The sequence below is a fragment of the Oncorhynchus clarkii genome, chromosome 1 (assembly GCF_045791955.1).
Source record: "Oncorhynchus clarkii lewisi isolate Uvic-CL-2024 chromosome 1, UVic_Ocla_1.0, whole genome shotgun sequence".
NCBI classification, from domain to species: Eukaryota; Metazoa; Chordata; class Actinopteri; order Salmoniformes; family Salmonidae; genus Oncorhynchus; species Oncorhynchus clarkii.
Window position 1 is genome coordinate 30,897,080 of NC_092147.1, and position 13,937 is coordinate 30,911,016.

The window sequence follows — 13,937 nt, forward strand, 5'->3', positions numbered from 1 at the left end:
TAGCAAGTCAAATACAAAGTGAATTTTTGATTGAATTAAACAGGCGTAGGTTTTTCCTTCTTCAAACCCCTACTAAATGGTTCCATTGTTTGGAGTGGTAATTCTAGTTAAGCCTGGTTCATGGATCAGATTCTCTCTTTCTGTGGATGTATCCTGTCCACCTCACTTTCTTCCCCCACCTCTGTGGAATCAGAATATAAGAGTCCCCTCCCTCCTCTCTCGCTCTCTCTCTGGCAGCAGTGTGTGAGGGGAGGGGCTATAGTGGAGAGTGGCCAGAGTTGAGGCAGGCTGTACTACAACAGTGTGTCAGACTGTTGGAGAGATAGAGAGAGAGAAGGCAGACAGACACGGAGTAGTAGGAGCCCTTAACTACTGGTACTCGAACTGCTCTACGCTGGATAACATACTGGCTAATCTATTACTCAATCCCTGAAGGACTTCTATCTCTGATTCACCTTAAAGGAACCTTTGTTTAAATCTGAAGATCATTTTGGTACAGAGAAGTGCTAGAAAGAGTGTAAGTACAATAGTTGTGTAACTACAAGCCACTACTATAGAGGCAGCCTTGTATTTATTAACGGCGCTGAGCCTAGCCTCAGTTAATCATTGATGTGTCTCCTGTGGTTTTGGTTACCTTTTGAAATGACGTCATTCTCTCTGTGCTGTCATTCTGCTCCGTCTCGCTGCATTATGGGCTTAGGGCTACTTTATGGCTCTCTCTGTCTGCATGGGGTTAGTTGTTGCTGCTCTCCCTCTCTCTGTGCACATTGCCAGAGTGGGTGTATGCTGACATGAGACAGCCTCTCCCCAGTAAGTTTTTATCACAAGGTGATAGCAGGGTAGAGGGTTTTTTAAAGGGCTGCCTTTTTCTACATAGTGGCAGGCTATATGTTTGGGTGTGTTTAAATCCTCCTGCAAAAAAAGAGATGTTGACAGTTGACTCAGTATTTTTCTCTCTGTATTTACACAGCTATTTACCTGGGTGTGTTCACATTTAAAGGGTTGTTGGCCTGTGCGTGAGGGACCATAGTAAAGCAGTGTTTTTTTCTAGTGGAGATGATGGCTCAGTCTCTCCAGCTCTTTAAACTAGACAACCACTGTGGCAAATAGAGTGTGTGACAGGGAATGGGGCCTCTCTACAGATAGGAGTCAGTGAATGTGGCAGCCAGTGCACTCATCCTCTCTCAGCACAGGAACTTTCCTTGAACTCTGTGGCCTGTGGTAAAGTTGGCTTTGTAAATGATGGGGAAAGAACAAACAAAAAAGCAACATTTGAGAGTGTGTTAGCATGATTATGCCTTTTCTCCCGTAGTGGTTTCAGGCTGTGCTGTGCAGCAGGACTGTTGTGGTGGTTTGAGTTGTGATGCCAATCAGGGGTTATGGGTCTGGCTGGGCATTTCAGGCCACAGCCTGCAGGTGTTACAGTGTGAAATTCAAACCTCTCACCCTCACTCTGAGGGTGCCAATGTGTTAGAAGTGCCTGCCAATGTGTTAGAGGTGTGTTCAATATTACATAAATGGAAACTGAATCCAGTCTATGAAGAAGTAAACAAGCCAACCTTTGTTACACTTTGTGCCTTTCTTTGGAGAGTCAGGGTTTCCAAGTACTTAGTGTACATAACTTAACCCAGGGGTTCCCAAACTTTTTTTGGCCGCACCCCATTTTGATATATTTAAAAAATCACCACCCCACCATGTGAAAAAAGTGATGCAATCAGCAGCCAGTGTTTACTTTTTGAATTTGGGCTATTACAGTCTATTACAAATCAGTCTGACATTACTTTTGACAGTATTTCAATCTGAAGGAAGTATGGTTTGAAATGACTGAAATGCATCAGAAAAGTATTGGGAAGTTCAAAAGATCATCAGGCGATCATCATGTTGTATGCTCTTCTGTGTAGAAAAGAACTTCATCATTGATGATGTTCTTTTTCCCCCCAGTCTGATTTAGTGCCTGGTCTTGTCCACTCTGTTCTAATGAGGGAACCAGAAGACATGTACGTGTTCCTGAGAGTCTTTCGGTGATGGGGTCATAATATTTTTTAGCTTAAATGGTCCAAATGTTAGAGCCACATTTGTAGGGAAAAAAACCAAACCACTCTGTTTATTTGAGATGTTTACCACATCTAGCGGCTGCCAGAGGTTACTGACGTAACCCAAGTGTGATTGCATTTCATTTCTTTCATGAGTTTCCCTCATGACCCCATCTTCAAATCAGGCAACCCCAAATTGGGTTTGTGACCCATAGTTTGGGAAACGGTGACTTAACCTATACAATAGTTGTGTGTTAATTCTGGGACATACTTTATGTTACTAGTGCACATTGGTCAGTGCCTACTTTTTTGTCAAAATATGGCGTCAACATCAACCTATTCGGGACTACATAGCCTAGATACTGTATCACTGAAGTGCAATAGGATAGCCATCCCAACCATGGATATGCTACAGGAGACAACACAAACAGCAAATGTAGAACTACAGCAGAGATATTCAGCTTTTTGCAACAAACAGTCAGAGGGGGTTCCTCTCCGAATGAGAAGACAGAACAATGGATATCTTCTTTAAACAAGGTGAATTATGTTACCTAGTTCATTTGGAAACGTGTTGATTTCCCCATCTGTGGCACATTTGCGAGGAGAAGAAAAGCCTGCCTCTACTGATGACCTTGTCCCTGTGTTTTCTTTTGGTCTGATCCATAAAAACAACAGCTGGCAACAGAATTCTGGGTACAGAATCCTTGACAATGAGCTGCCTGTATGACGCTGTCACAAAGAGTTTGGCTCTGTGGTAGAGAACGGTGCCTGTTACATCAATACCTCAAATACACACTCCAGCTACCCACTTCTAGTATCCCATTGGGAGATGTACATTTCATTTTGTGATATTCTATGTTCTGTTAATGGATGAGGTCCCTTGGATATGAACTGTAAATGGATGTTTCTATAGTGGTATTCTCATTGCCAATAGTACAGTGTAAATATCTATATTGTGCTTTGACTAATTTCACTATTCGAATAATATCATGAATTTTGGTCAGATGTTGTGGTCGAATATGCATATATTCCAATATATCTTAATTGGGGGAGAGGCTGGCACTCTATTGCTGCAGCTGTGGATGGACCAGTATGTGTGAGATAGGAGTGAGCAGATGGAGGGAGAGACAGACACTGTAGCTACTAGCCAAGGCAACTCGGCTACAGCCAAGACTAGCTAACTTGTAGCAGACACAATGTTATTTATTGTCCCATATAACGGTGCCTGTCTTGACTGGAGCAGCCTAGAGAAGCTAGCTAAGCTAGCTGGCTATAGCTAGCTAGGCTAACTGAGGCTACATGGTGCGCTTTCTCCCCAACCCATTATTTATTTTTACTAAATTAATGCACTAGGCCTTTATTACTCTTGTATGAGTGGAGAAAAATACTTCTTCCCCCGGCCATGCCCAAACCCCATTCAGATAAAACAACATTATACCTGTTGGTTGCTCGTTGTACCCTACTCCTTCTCATTTTGCTAAACTACATTGAAAAGTTTTGTTTTATTTAATTAATCATTTGAAATGTCATGGTATATCCTTTATGTAACAATGTCACATGGGTATTTTACATTTAATTTAGAAAAAGCCTTTTCAGTGTTAAAATAGGCCTATATGCATTTTTCTTTCACAGAAATGTATACTCACACAAATATTAAAATATTCGGATATTTGACTAACGTTAAAAGTGATAATATAATGCCTAAAGTAAACAACATTTCATGGCTGTTTTTAGCTACAGTGGAAGGACGTTCTTGATATGCTGTTCCAGCAACTGAGGGGCACAAAGCAAAGAAAGAAAAATAGTGCTTCTGTGCACTGAAGCTTCACAATGTGAGTGCAATGCACAACCTGTTACAGATTAGTGATCCGGCTCTGAGAAAAATAAAATAAGAAATTCATCACACTGTAGTATCTTTGCACAGCACAACCCACCCTGGCCCCGCTCTAGCACATGCTTCTAATCACATTCATCATATAATCCCAGGGGCCTTTTCTCAGCATTACACTGATTTCTCTTCTTTATTTTTGGGGCTTAGTACCTGGGTGAGTGTTTGTTTACCTGTGTGCGTGCGTGTGTGCGCATGTGTACACACTTGCTTGTGTGTGTGTGAAGTGGATCACAAATAAGGTCATGCAATTCGTTCTAGTCGTAAAAATAAGGAATGTAAATAAACTTCAACCCTCACCCAACCCCTCCCCCTCTCAACAGCCATGTGCTTAGTTCAATGAGGAAGCAAATTAAGTAATGTGTGTGAGCTGAAACACTGTCCTTCGGAGGACCCATCCACCATTATGATGACTGATTGCCACTTAATGTTTGTGAAAGCCAGCTGGGACTGGGGTGCTATGATAAATGCAAGGGTCTTAATGTGAGAGAGCAGTTAGTTTTTGCTGTGGTGGATATATAGCGTGAGTGAGAGAGGTGTTGATAGCAGGGAGAGACTAGAGGGGGATGGGTCATGGAGTGGCAGCCACTTGTAACCTGAAGGTTAAACATGGGCCTTCAGGGAGTCCTATTACTGTCTACTTACTCATGGGAACTCTGCAAACAGTCATTCTGGGAACACAGCTAGCAGTCTCCTGTGTTTTCCCAGTCCAGAGCAGTCACAGTGGCATGATGTGGGAAATGGCTGTGGACATGGATCCTAGCCAGAACCCTGTGTTTGCTCGGCTGTCTCAGAGAGCCTCAGATCTGCCTTTAACCCATATGAGACCTCAACAGAAACACAGCACATGTACTACAAGGTGCCTCGGGCTTTCACATCACCCGACCAGTGACTTATTTTAACTGTACACAAGCTGGCTTGTGCAACAGTTTTGGGAAGACATTTGGAATATGTTCAGTGTTTCTCATGTGTCCATGTGAGAATTGCAAAATTGTCTTCAGGGCGTGCTGTCCGTCACCCTTGGGTTCACACCTGTTGTTCTTGCCTGTCCATGTTACACACATTATACCGTTCTATTTTAAACAGTGTTGAGCTAGGGAATGTGAGTGTCTGGGAGTGTCTTTTACTCTTACTTCCGGCACCGACAGAGATGGCCGCCTCGAATCACGTTCCTAGGAAACTATGCAGTATTTTGTTTTTTTATGTGTTATTTCTTACATTGGTACCCCAGGTAATCTTAGGTTTTATTACATACAGTCGGGAGGAACTACTGGATTTAAGAGCAACATCAACTCGCCATCATTACGACCAGGAATACGACTTTCCCGAACCGGATCCTCTGTTTTGCCCTCCACCCAGGACAATGGATTGGATCCCAGCCGGCGAACCCAAACAACGACTCCGTAAAAGGGGCAGACGAAGCGTTCTTCTGGTCAGGCTCCGGAGACGGGCAAATCGCGTACCGCTCCCGAGCAGACTACTAGCCAATGTCCAGTCTCTTGACAACAAGGTTGATGAAATCCGAGCAAGGGTAGCATTCCAGAGAGACATAAGAGACTGTAACATTCTTTGCTTCATGGAAACATGGCTCACTCGAGACACGCTATCGGAGTCGGTACAGCCACCTGGTTTCTTCACGTATCGCGCAGACAGAAACAAGCATATTTCTGGTAAGAAGAGGGGCCCCCCCGCCCTTATGATTAACGAGACGTGGTGTGATCATAACAACATACAGGAACTAAAGTCCTTCTGTTCACCTGACTTAGAATTCCTCACAATCAAATGTCGACCGCATTATCTACCAAGAGAATTCTCTTCGATTATAATCACAGCCACATATATTCCCCCCCAAGGAGACACATCGATGGCCTGGAACTAACTTTATTTGACTCTATGTAAACTTGAAATTACATATCCTGAGGCTGCATTCATTGTAGCTGGGGATTTTAATGATCAAGGCTAATCTGAAAACAAGACTCCCTAAATTCTATCAGCATATCGATTGTGCTACCAGGGCTGGTAAAACCCTAGTTCATTGTTATTCTAACTTCCGCGACGCATATAAGGCTCTCCCCCGCCCTCCTTTCAGAAAATCTGACCACGACTCCATTTTGTTGCTCCCTGCCTATAGACAGAGACTAAAACAGGAAGCTCCCGCACTCAGGTCTGTTCAACGCTGGTCTGACCAATCTGATTCCACACTTCAAGATTGCTTCGATCACGTGGATTGGGATATGTTCCGCATTGCGTCAAACAACAACATTGACGAATACGCTGATTTGGTGAGCGAGTGTATTAGCAAGTGCATCGGTGATGTCTTACCCACAGCAACTATTAAAACATTCCCAAACCAGAAACCATGGATTGAGGGCAGCATTCGCGCAAAACTGAAAGCGCGAACCACTGCTTTTAATCAGGGCAAAGTGACCGGAAACATGACCGAATACAAACCATGTAGCTATTCCCTCCGCAAGGCAATCAAACAAGCTAAGCATCAGTATAGAGACAAAGTAGAGTCGCAATTCAACGGCTCAGACCCAAGAGGTATGTGGCAGGGTCTACAGTCAATCACGGATTACAAAAAGAAAACCGGGCCCCGTCGCGGACCAGGATGTCTTGCTCCCAGACAGACTAAACAACTTATTTGCTCGCTTTGAGGACAATACAGTGCCACTGACACGGCCCGCTACCAAAACCTGCGGACTCGCCTTCACTGCAGCCAACGTGAGTAAAACATATAAACGTGTTAACCCTCGCAAGGCTGCAGGCCCAGACGGCATCCCAAGCCGCGTCCTCAGAGCATGCGCAGACCAGCTGGCTGGTGTGTTAATGGACATATTCAATCAATCCTTATCCCAGTCTGCTGTTCCCACATGCTTCAAGAGGGCCACCATTGTTCCTGTTCCCAAGAAAGCTAAGGTAACTGAGCTAAACAACTACCGCTCCGTAGCACTCACTTCCGTCATCATGAAGTGCTTTGAGAGACTAGTCAAGGACCATATCACCTCCACCCTACCTGACACCCTAGACTCACTCCAATTTGCTTACCACCCCAAAAGGTCCACAGACGTTGCAATTGCAACCACACTGCACACTGCCCTAACCCACCTGGACAAGAGGAATACCTATGTGAGAATGCTGTTCATCGACTACAGCTCAGCATTTAACACCATAGTACCCTCCAAACTCGTCATCAAGCTCGAGACCCTGGGTCTCGACCCCGCCCTGTGCAACTGGGTACTGGACTTCCTGACGGGCCGTCCCCAGGTGGTGAGGTTAGGTAAACAGCATCTCCACCCCACTGATCCTCAACACTGGGGCCCCACAAGGGTGTGTTCTGAGCCCTCTCAGTGGTAGGCTTGATTACCAACAACGACGAGACGGCCTACAGGGAGGAGGTGAGTGCCCTCGGAGTGTGGTGTCAGGAAAATAACCTCACACGCAATGTCAAAAAAACAAAGGAGATGATCGTAGACTTCAGGAAACAGCAGAGAGAGCACCCCCCCCCCCCCCTTGTTAAATCCACTTCAATCAGTGTAGATGAAGGGTGGAGACAGGTTAAAGAATGATTTTTAAGCCTTGAGACAATTGAGATTTGGATTGTGTATGTGTGCCATTCAGAAGGTGAATAAGCAAGACAAAATATTTAAGTGCATTTAAACGGGGTATGGCAGTAGGTGCTAGTCACATCGGATTGAGTGTGTCAAGAACTGCAAAGCTGTTGGGTTTTTCATGATCAACAGTTTCCTGTGTGTATCAAGAATGGTCCACCACTCTAAGGACATCAGCCAACTTAACACAACTGTGAGAAGCATTGGAGTCAACATGGTCCATCATCCCTGTGGAAAGATTTCGACACCTTCTAAATTCCATGCCCGGTAAATTGAGGCTGTTCTGAAGGCAAAAGGGGGTGCAACTCAATATTAGGAAGATGTTCCTACTGTTTTGTGCATTTAGTGTATAATGGTGTGTAAAGACAGAATGGTCAGGATATGAATAGAAAAGGTGTGGACAGCAGTAGTTACAGTTGAAATCGAAAGTTTACATACACTTGGATTGGATTCATTAAATCTTGTTTTTCAACCACTCCACAAATTTCTTGTTAACAACCTATAGTTTTGGCAAGTCGGTTAGGACATCTACTTTGTGAATGACACAAGTAATTTTTCCAACAATTGTTTACAGTTTACAGTGACAATTGTTCACTTATTCACTATATCACAATTCCAGTGGGTCAGAAGTTTACGTACACTAAGTTGACTGTGCCTTTAAACAGCTTGGAAAATTCCAGAAAATGGTGTCATGGCTTTAGAACCTTCTGATAGGCTAATTGACATAATTTGAGTCAATTGGAGGTGGATGTATTTCAAGGCCTACCTTCACACTCAATGCCTCTTTGCTTGACATCATGGGAAAATCAAAAGAAATCAAGCAAGACCTCAGAAAACAAATGTAGACTTCCACAAGTCTGGTTCATCATTGGGAGCTATTTCTAAATATCTGAAGGTACCACGTTCATCTGTACAAACAATAGTACACATGTATAACACCATGGGACCACCCAGCCATCCTACCACTCTGGAAGCAGACGCGTTCTTTCTCATAGAGATGAATGTACTGTGGTGTGAAAAGTGCAAATCAATCCCAGAACAACAGCAAAGAACCTTGTGGAGATGCTTGAGGAAACAGGTACAAAGTATCTATATCCATAGTAAAATGAGTCCTATATCGACGTAACCTGAAAGGCCCCTCAGCAAGGAAGAAGCCACTGCTCCAAAACCGTCATAAAAAAGCCAGACTACGGTTTGCAACTGCACATGGGGACAATGATCGTACTTTTTGGAGAAATGTTCTCTGGTCTGATGAAACAAAAATATAACTGTTTGGCCATAATGACCATCGTTATGTTTGGAGGAAAAACAGGCAGGCTTGCAAGCCGAAGAACACCCAACCATGAAGCACGGGAGTGGCAGCATCATGTTGTGGGGGTGCTTTGTTGCAGGAGGGACTGGTGCACTTCACAAAATAGATCGCATTGTGAGGAGGAAAATTATATGGATATATTGAAGCAACATCTCAAGACATCAGTCAGGAAGTTAAAGCTTGGTTGCAAATGGGTCTTCCAAATGGACAATGACCCCAAGCATACGTCCAAAGTTGTGACAAAATGGCTTAAGGACAACAAAGTCAAGGTATTGGAGTGGCCATCACAAACCCTGACCTCAATGCTATAGAATATTTTTGGGCAGAACTGAAAAAACATGCGGGCAAGGAGGCCTACAACCCTGACTTATTATTACTAATTGAGTGTATGTAAACTTCTGTCCCACTGGGAATGTGATGAAATAAATTAAAGCTGAAATAAATAATTCTCTCTACTATTATTATGACATTTCACATTCTTAAAATAAAGTGGTGATTCTAACTGGACAGGGAATTTTCACTAGGATTAAATGTCAGGAATTGTGAAACACTGAGTTTAACTGTATTTTGCTAAGGTGTATGTAAACTTCTGACTTCAACTGTATATATGATGAGCCATGACTGGAATACAGTAAATATATATATATATATATATATATATATATATATATATATATATATATATATATATATATATATATATGGGTAAAGTGGGCAAAACAGTATGTAAACATTATTAAAGTGACCAGAAATACAGTGTGTGTATATATATATATATATATATATATACATATAGAAGTGGGTTAAACAGTATGTAAACATTATTAAAGTGACCAGTGTTCAATGGCTATGCACATAGGGCAGCAGTCTCTAAGGTTCAGGACAGGGTACTGGGTGGAGGCTGGCTAGTGATGACTGTTTAACAGTCTGATGGCCTGGAGATAAGTTGTTTTTCAGTCTCTCGGTCCCAGCTTTGATGTACCTGTACTGTCTCCGCCTTCTAGATGGTGGTGGAGTGAACAGGCCATGACTTGCATGTATGAGGTCCTTCATGATCTGTTTGGCCTTCCTGTGACACTGTAGATGTCCTGTAGGGCCGGCAGTGTGCCCCCGGTGATGCGTTAGGCTGACCACACCACCCTCTGGAGAGCCATGCGGTTGCGGATGCTGCAATTACCGTACCAGACCGACATGATGTGTACACCGAGGAACTTGAAGATTTTGAACCTCTCCACTGTGGCCCTGTTGATGTTGATGGAGGTGTGCTATCTCTGTTGTTTTCTGTTGTCCATGATCATCTCCTTTTTTTTGACGTTGAGGGAGAGGTTATTTTCCTGGCATTACTCCACCAGGGTTTCATCATTGTTGGTAATCAGGCCTACCACTGTTGTGTCATTAGAAAACTTGATTTTTTTTACTGGAGAGTTCTTTCTTCCTGTCCGTTCAATGGATGGAGAACCCCGCTGGATGAATGGACGGGGATAATATATTTGTAGAGAGCCATGATTCCGTAAAACAGAGTATGTTACAGTCCCCGGTGTCTCTCTGGAAGGAGATCCTCACCCTGAGCTTGTCTCCTTTTATTATCCTGGGACTGAACTTAGTAAGTAATATACTCTGAAGCGGTGGATGGTATACACACCGCCTGACTTTGACTAGGGTCCCATTCCTTCGACCTCTTCTCCGGCATCAACGTTTTGGTGCAGCCCCCAGGTTGAATAGAGCTCGGGAAGTTCAAACAAAGGATCCAGGCCAGGGAAGTCAATTGTTTTGCTAAAAATTCTGGTGAGTGACTGGCGATCTAAGATCCAAATGTTATTTCTGGCTGTAGGTAATAATTCAAAAACCTTATGAGTAAATAATGTAAGAAATAACAAAGTAAAACTACAGCAAAGTTGTCTAGGAGCTAGAAACAGGGCGACGTGTCATTCGCTGCCATGTTGATCTAAACGTGTCTATATGAGGTGTTTCTCACTGTGATGGTGTTGGTGTGCTCCTCTTTGACACCAGTGTGGAGCTGCTGTGTGTGATGAATGGAATCAGCCTTGTACAATGGCAGCCTCCCCCTCTCCTTCCCCTCTGCAGTGATTCGATATCTCCCAGCATTCCAGGTTGTGTCCTTTACTCCAATAATGGTGCTACTGACCCTCCCAGACTCCCAACTTCAGACCACTGATCATAGAAGGCTTTTAATTGCTTTTCTACTGCTTTTCACAGGGATTTGTTGTGATATTTGCAGGCAAAATACTTGATTTTGCTGTGCCAATTCTGACATTTTGCATGGCAGTATGCCAGGATTTTACCAAATTTGTAGCCAAATTGTGCTGAGGTGGGATGTTTGTTGATGTGTGGCTTGATTGAACCATATTATGCAGTAAATGTGCAATGATTGGTTGAAATTGGGAGCCCTCTTTTTGTACTACGGTGATGGTTCAGTTTTATGCAATAACATTGAGATGATTTTACTGTTTTATGCAGAAATAGTGTAGTGATTGGTCAAATTTGCAAGCCCTCCCATAATATGCTAGGCATTGTTGATTTTGCATTAAGAAAATTAATCACAGAATCGCAGAGTGGCAAAAAAACAAGGCATAGGCCTTGTTTTTTTGGGATCATATATTCTTTGTCAATTATCCAATCATGTGAAGGCTAACTGAACATTTAGCCTAGGCCTAGCTGAGAAGTCACGGGCTCATTAAACTGTAGTTGGGTGATTCTGTCCTCCTCTAAACTTGGAAGTGTTGGTCACATTATCCAGTCAGAAATCTCTGCTGATAGTTAGGAGTGGGAGACCTTCACAGAGGAGAACCAGGAGGAGAGATGCTGGTATTTGGCCATTTCATGTATAGCTGGAATCCACAAACAAAGGAGTGAGTGAAGGGAGTACTGTATGCTGGTTTTATCACCCTAGTTCAGTGTTTCCCAACTCCAGTCCTCAAGTACCCCCAACAGCACACATTTTGTTGTAGCCCCCGACAAACTCACCTGATTCAACTCATTGAGGTCTTGATGATTCGTTGACAAGTTGAATTAGGTGTGCTTGTCCGGGGCTTCCAGTTGAACTGGAAGACTGATTGTAGACAGTGGCAGTCAAAAAGCTTCTTATTAGGGATGTAACGATTCACCCAGTTCAAATGTTAACTTTCAAAGGACAGTGTTTGTGCAAAATGTTTCTGAAAATAAGTTAAGCTCAAATGCTGATTGTTGTGTCATTTGAAACTGTCCGTTCTAAATAAGCCTTCTAAATAAGCATTCTAATCACACCGGTTTGATCGTACGCTACACTGTAGAATGATCACACCCGTGTGTTGGTACTTGTGAAAAGGTTCATATTTTCTTTTTTTGGCCAGTCTGAGATATGACTTTTTCTTTTGCTTGCAACTGCCTAGAAGGCCAGCATTCAGCAACTGCCTAGAAGGTCACCTCTTCACTGATGACGTTGAGACTGGTGTTTTGCGGGTACTATTTAATGAACCTGCCAGTACACAGCATTGTAGGAGATCTTCAGTTTCTTGGCAATTTCTCGCATGGAATAGCCTTCATTTGTAAGAACAAGAAAAGACTGACGAGTTTCAGAAGAAAGTTCTTTGTTTCTGGACATTTTGAGCCTGTAATCAAAAACTTTTGAACGGTAGTGTACATTTTAAAACGTCAAAAAATAGGTTACATATCAGTACATACACATAATATCTAGGTCTAACACATAATAAAGTGCAAATGACAATACAAGATATATAAAATGGCTTTGTCTTTTCACAGTCCCCTTTGTGCAGTAAGGTGTTCTTTAATCAGTTTTTTTCATCTGTTTCTATTGCTAGTTTGAGTTACCTGGGGGGGCAGAGAGTTCCATGTAGTCATGGCTCTATTTAATACTGTGTGTTTCCCAGCCTCTGTTCTAGACCTGAGGACTGTGAAGAGACCTCTGGTTGCATGTCTTGTGTTGTAGCGATGAGTGTCCGAACTGTGTGTCAACTGCTTGAACAGACAGTTGGGTACCTTCAACACATCAACACCTCGCACAAAGACCAATGGTGATACAGTCGATCTCTCCTCAACTTTGATCCAGGAGAGATTGACATGCATGTAACTGACACTTGCACTCCGTGTACATCTAAGTGCGATACATGCTGCCTTGTTCTGGACCAACTTTAATTTATCTATGTCCCTTTGCCGCACATGACCACACAGTTGGGCAGTAGTCCAGGTGCGACAAAACTAGGGCCTGCAAGACACCACACTCAACTGAATTTGCATGAGAAAACCCTCTGTGTTCTCTTAGATTGGTTACTCTCAATCCATAATAAAGCAGAGGATGCTAATCCATTACACCTACATCTTTTCAGCAATAGGTTAAGATCAATGTTACCTCATGTAGTAGCCCTGAGACTGCCGCACAGCTCCTCCAGGACTGCCGCGCAGAAGAAATATCAGCCCACAGAGAGAAGTACGAGTTCGTGACCACTTTCTAAAACAGTGGTCACTAACGGGTCAATCGCGATCGACTGGTCATTCTTAGCGCCTTGAACATTTCTGTAAAAACTATTCTGGTGGTAGGTGAATCCGATTCAGCTGCCCTGCGCGCCGGGTAGGCGAACTGTTTCCATTTTTAACCATTTCATGTGTCTGAAGGTTTCAAACTTTGCATTCCCGGCGGCCCAGAGACCAAATCAAGTGCACTATAAGCCTACCGCTGGCCAATCGGATGGCTCAGATTACGTGTCTGCAGTGACGTAACAGACATAAAAGAAAACTACAGCAAAGTTGAGATTGTGAGATTTCAAAGACTTTCAAATCATGGCAGCAGGTAGCTTGGTGGTAAAGAGGTCAGGGCAGTCACCAAAAGGTTGCTGGTTTGAATCTGACTAGGTGAAAAATCTGCCAATGTTCCCTTAAGCAAGACACTTAGTTAAACCTAATTGCTCCTGTATGCTAAATTTGAAATGTATTTAACTACAGTGCCTTGCGAAAGTATTCGGCCCCCTTGAACTTTGCCCCTTAATTTTGCACGCCCAATTTTTCAGTTTTTGATTTGTTAAAAAAGTTTGAAAGATACAGTTTTATATCTTTATGATTGAAGCCTGAAATGTGGCAAA

The 13,937-nt window shown here is 43.1% G+C and overlaps 1 protein-coding gene across 5 annotated transcripts in view; it reads left to right on the plus strand.

Annotated features, from left to right (window-relative positions):
• The first annotated feature begins 258 nt into the window (after nucleotides 1-258).
• LOC139405569 (semaphorin-4B-like) overlaps nucleotides 259-13,937 on the plus strand; it is an 87,291-nt gene continuing 73,612 nt past the window's right edge. The window contains exons 1-2 of one of the 5 annotated variants that reach the window (XM_071148000.1): nucleotides 296-517; nucleotides 3,768-3,865. The gene's annotated coding sequence lies outside the window, so the exon portion shown is untranslated. Of the gene's footprint in view, nucleotides 518-3,767; nucleotides 3,866-13,937 lie in introns of all 5 variants that reach the window. The other 4 variants (XM_071148006.1, XM_071147984.1, XM_071147992.1 and 1 more) reach the window with 4 other exon arrangements.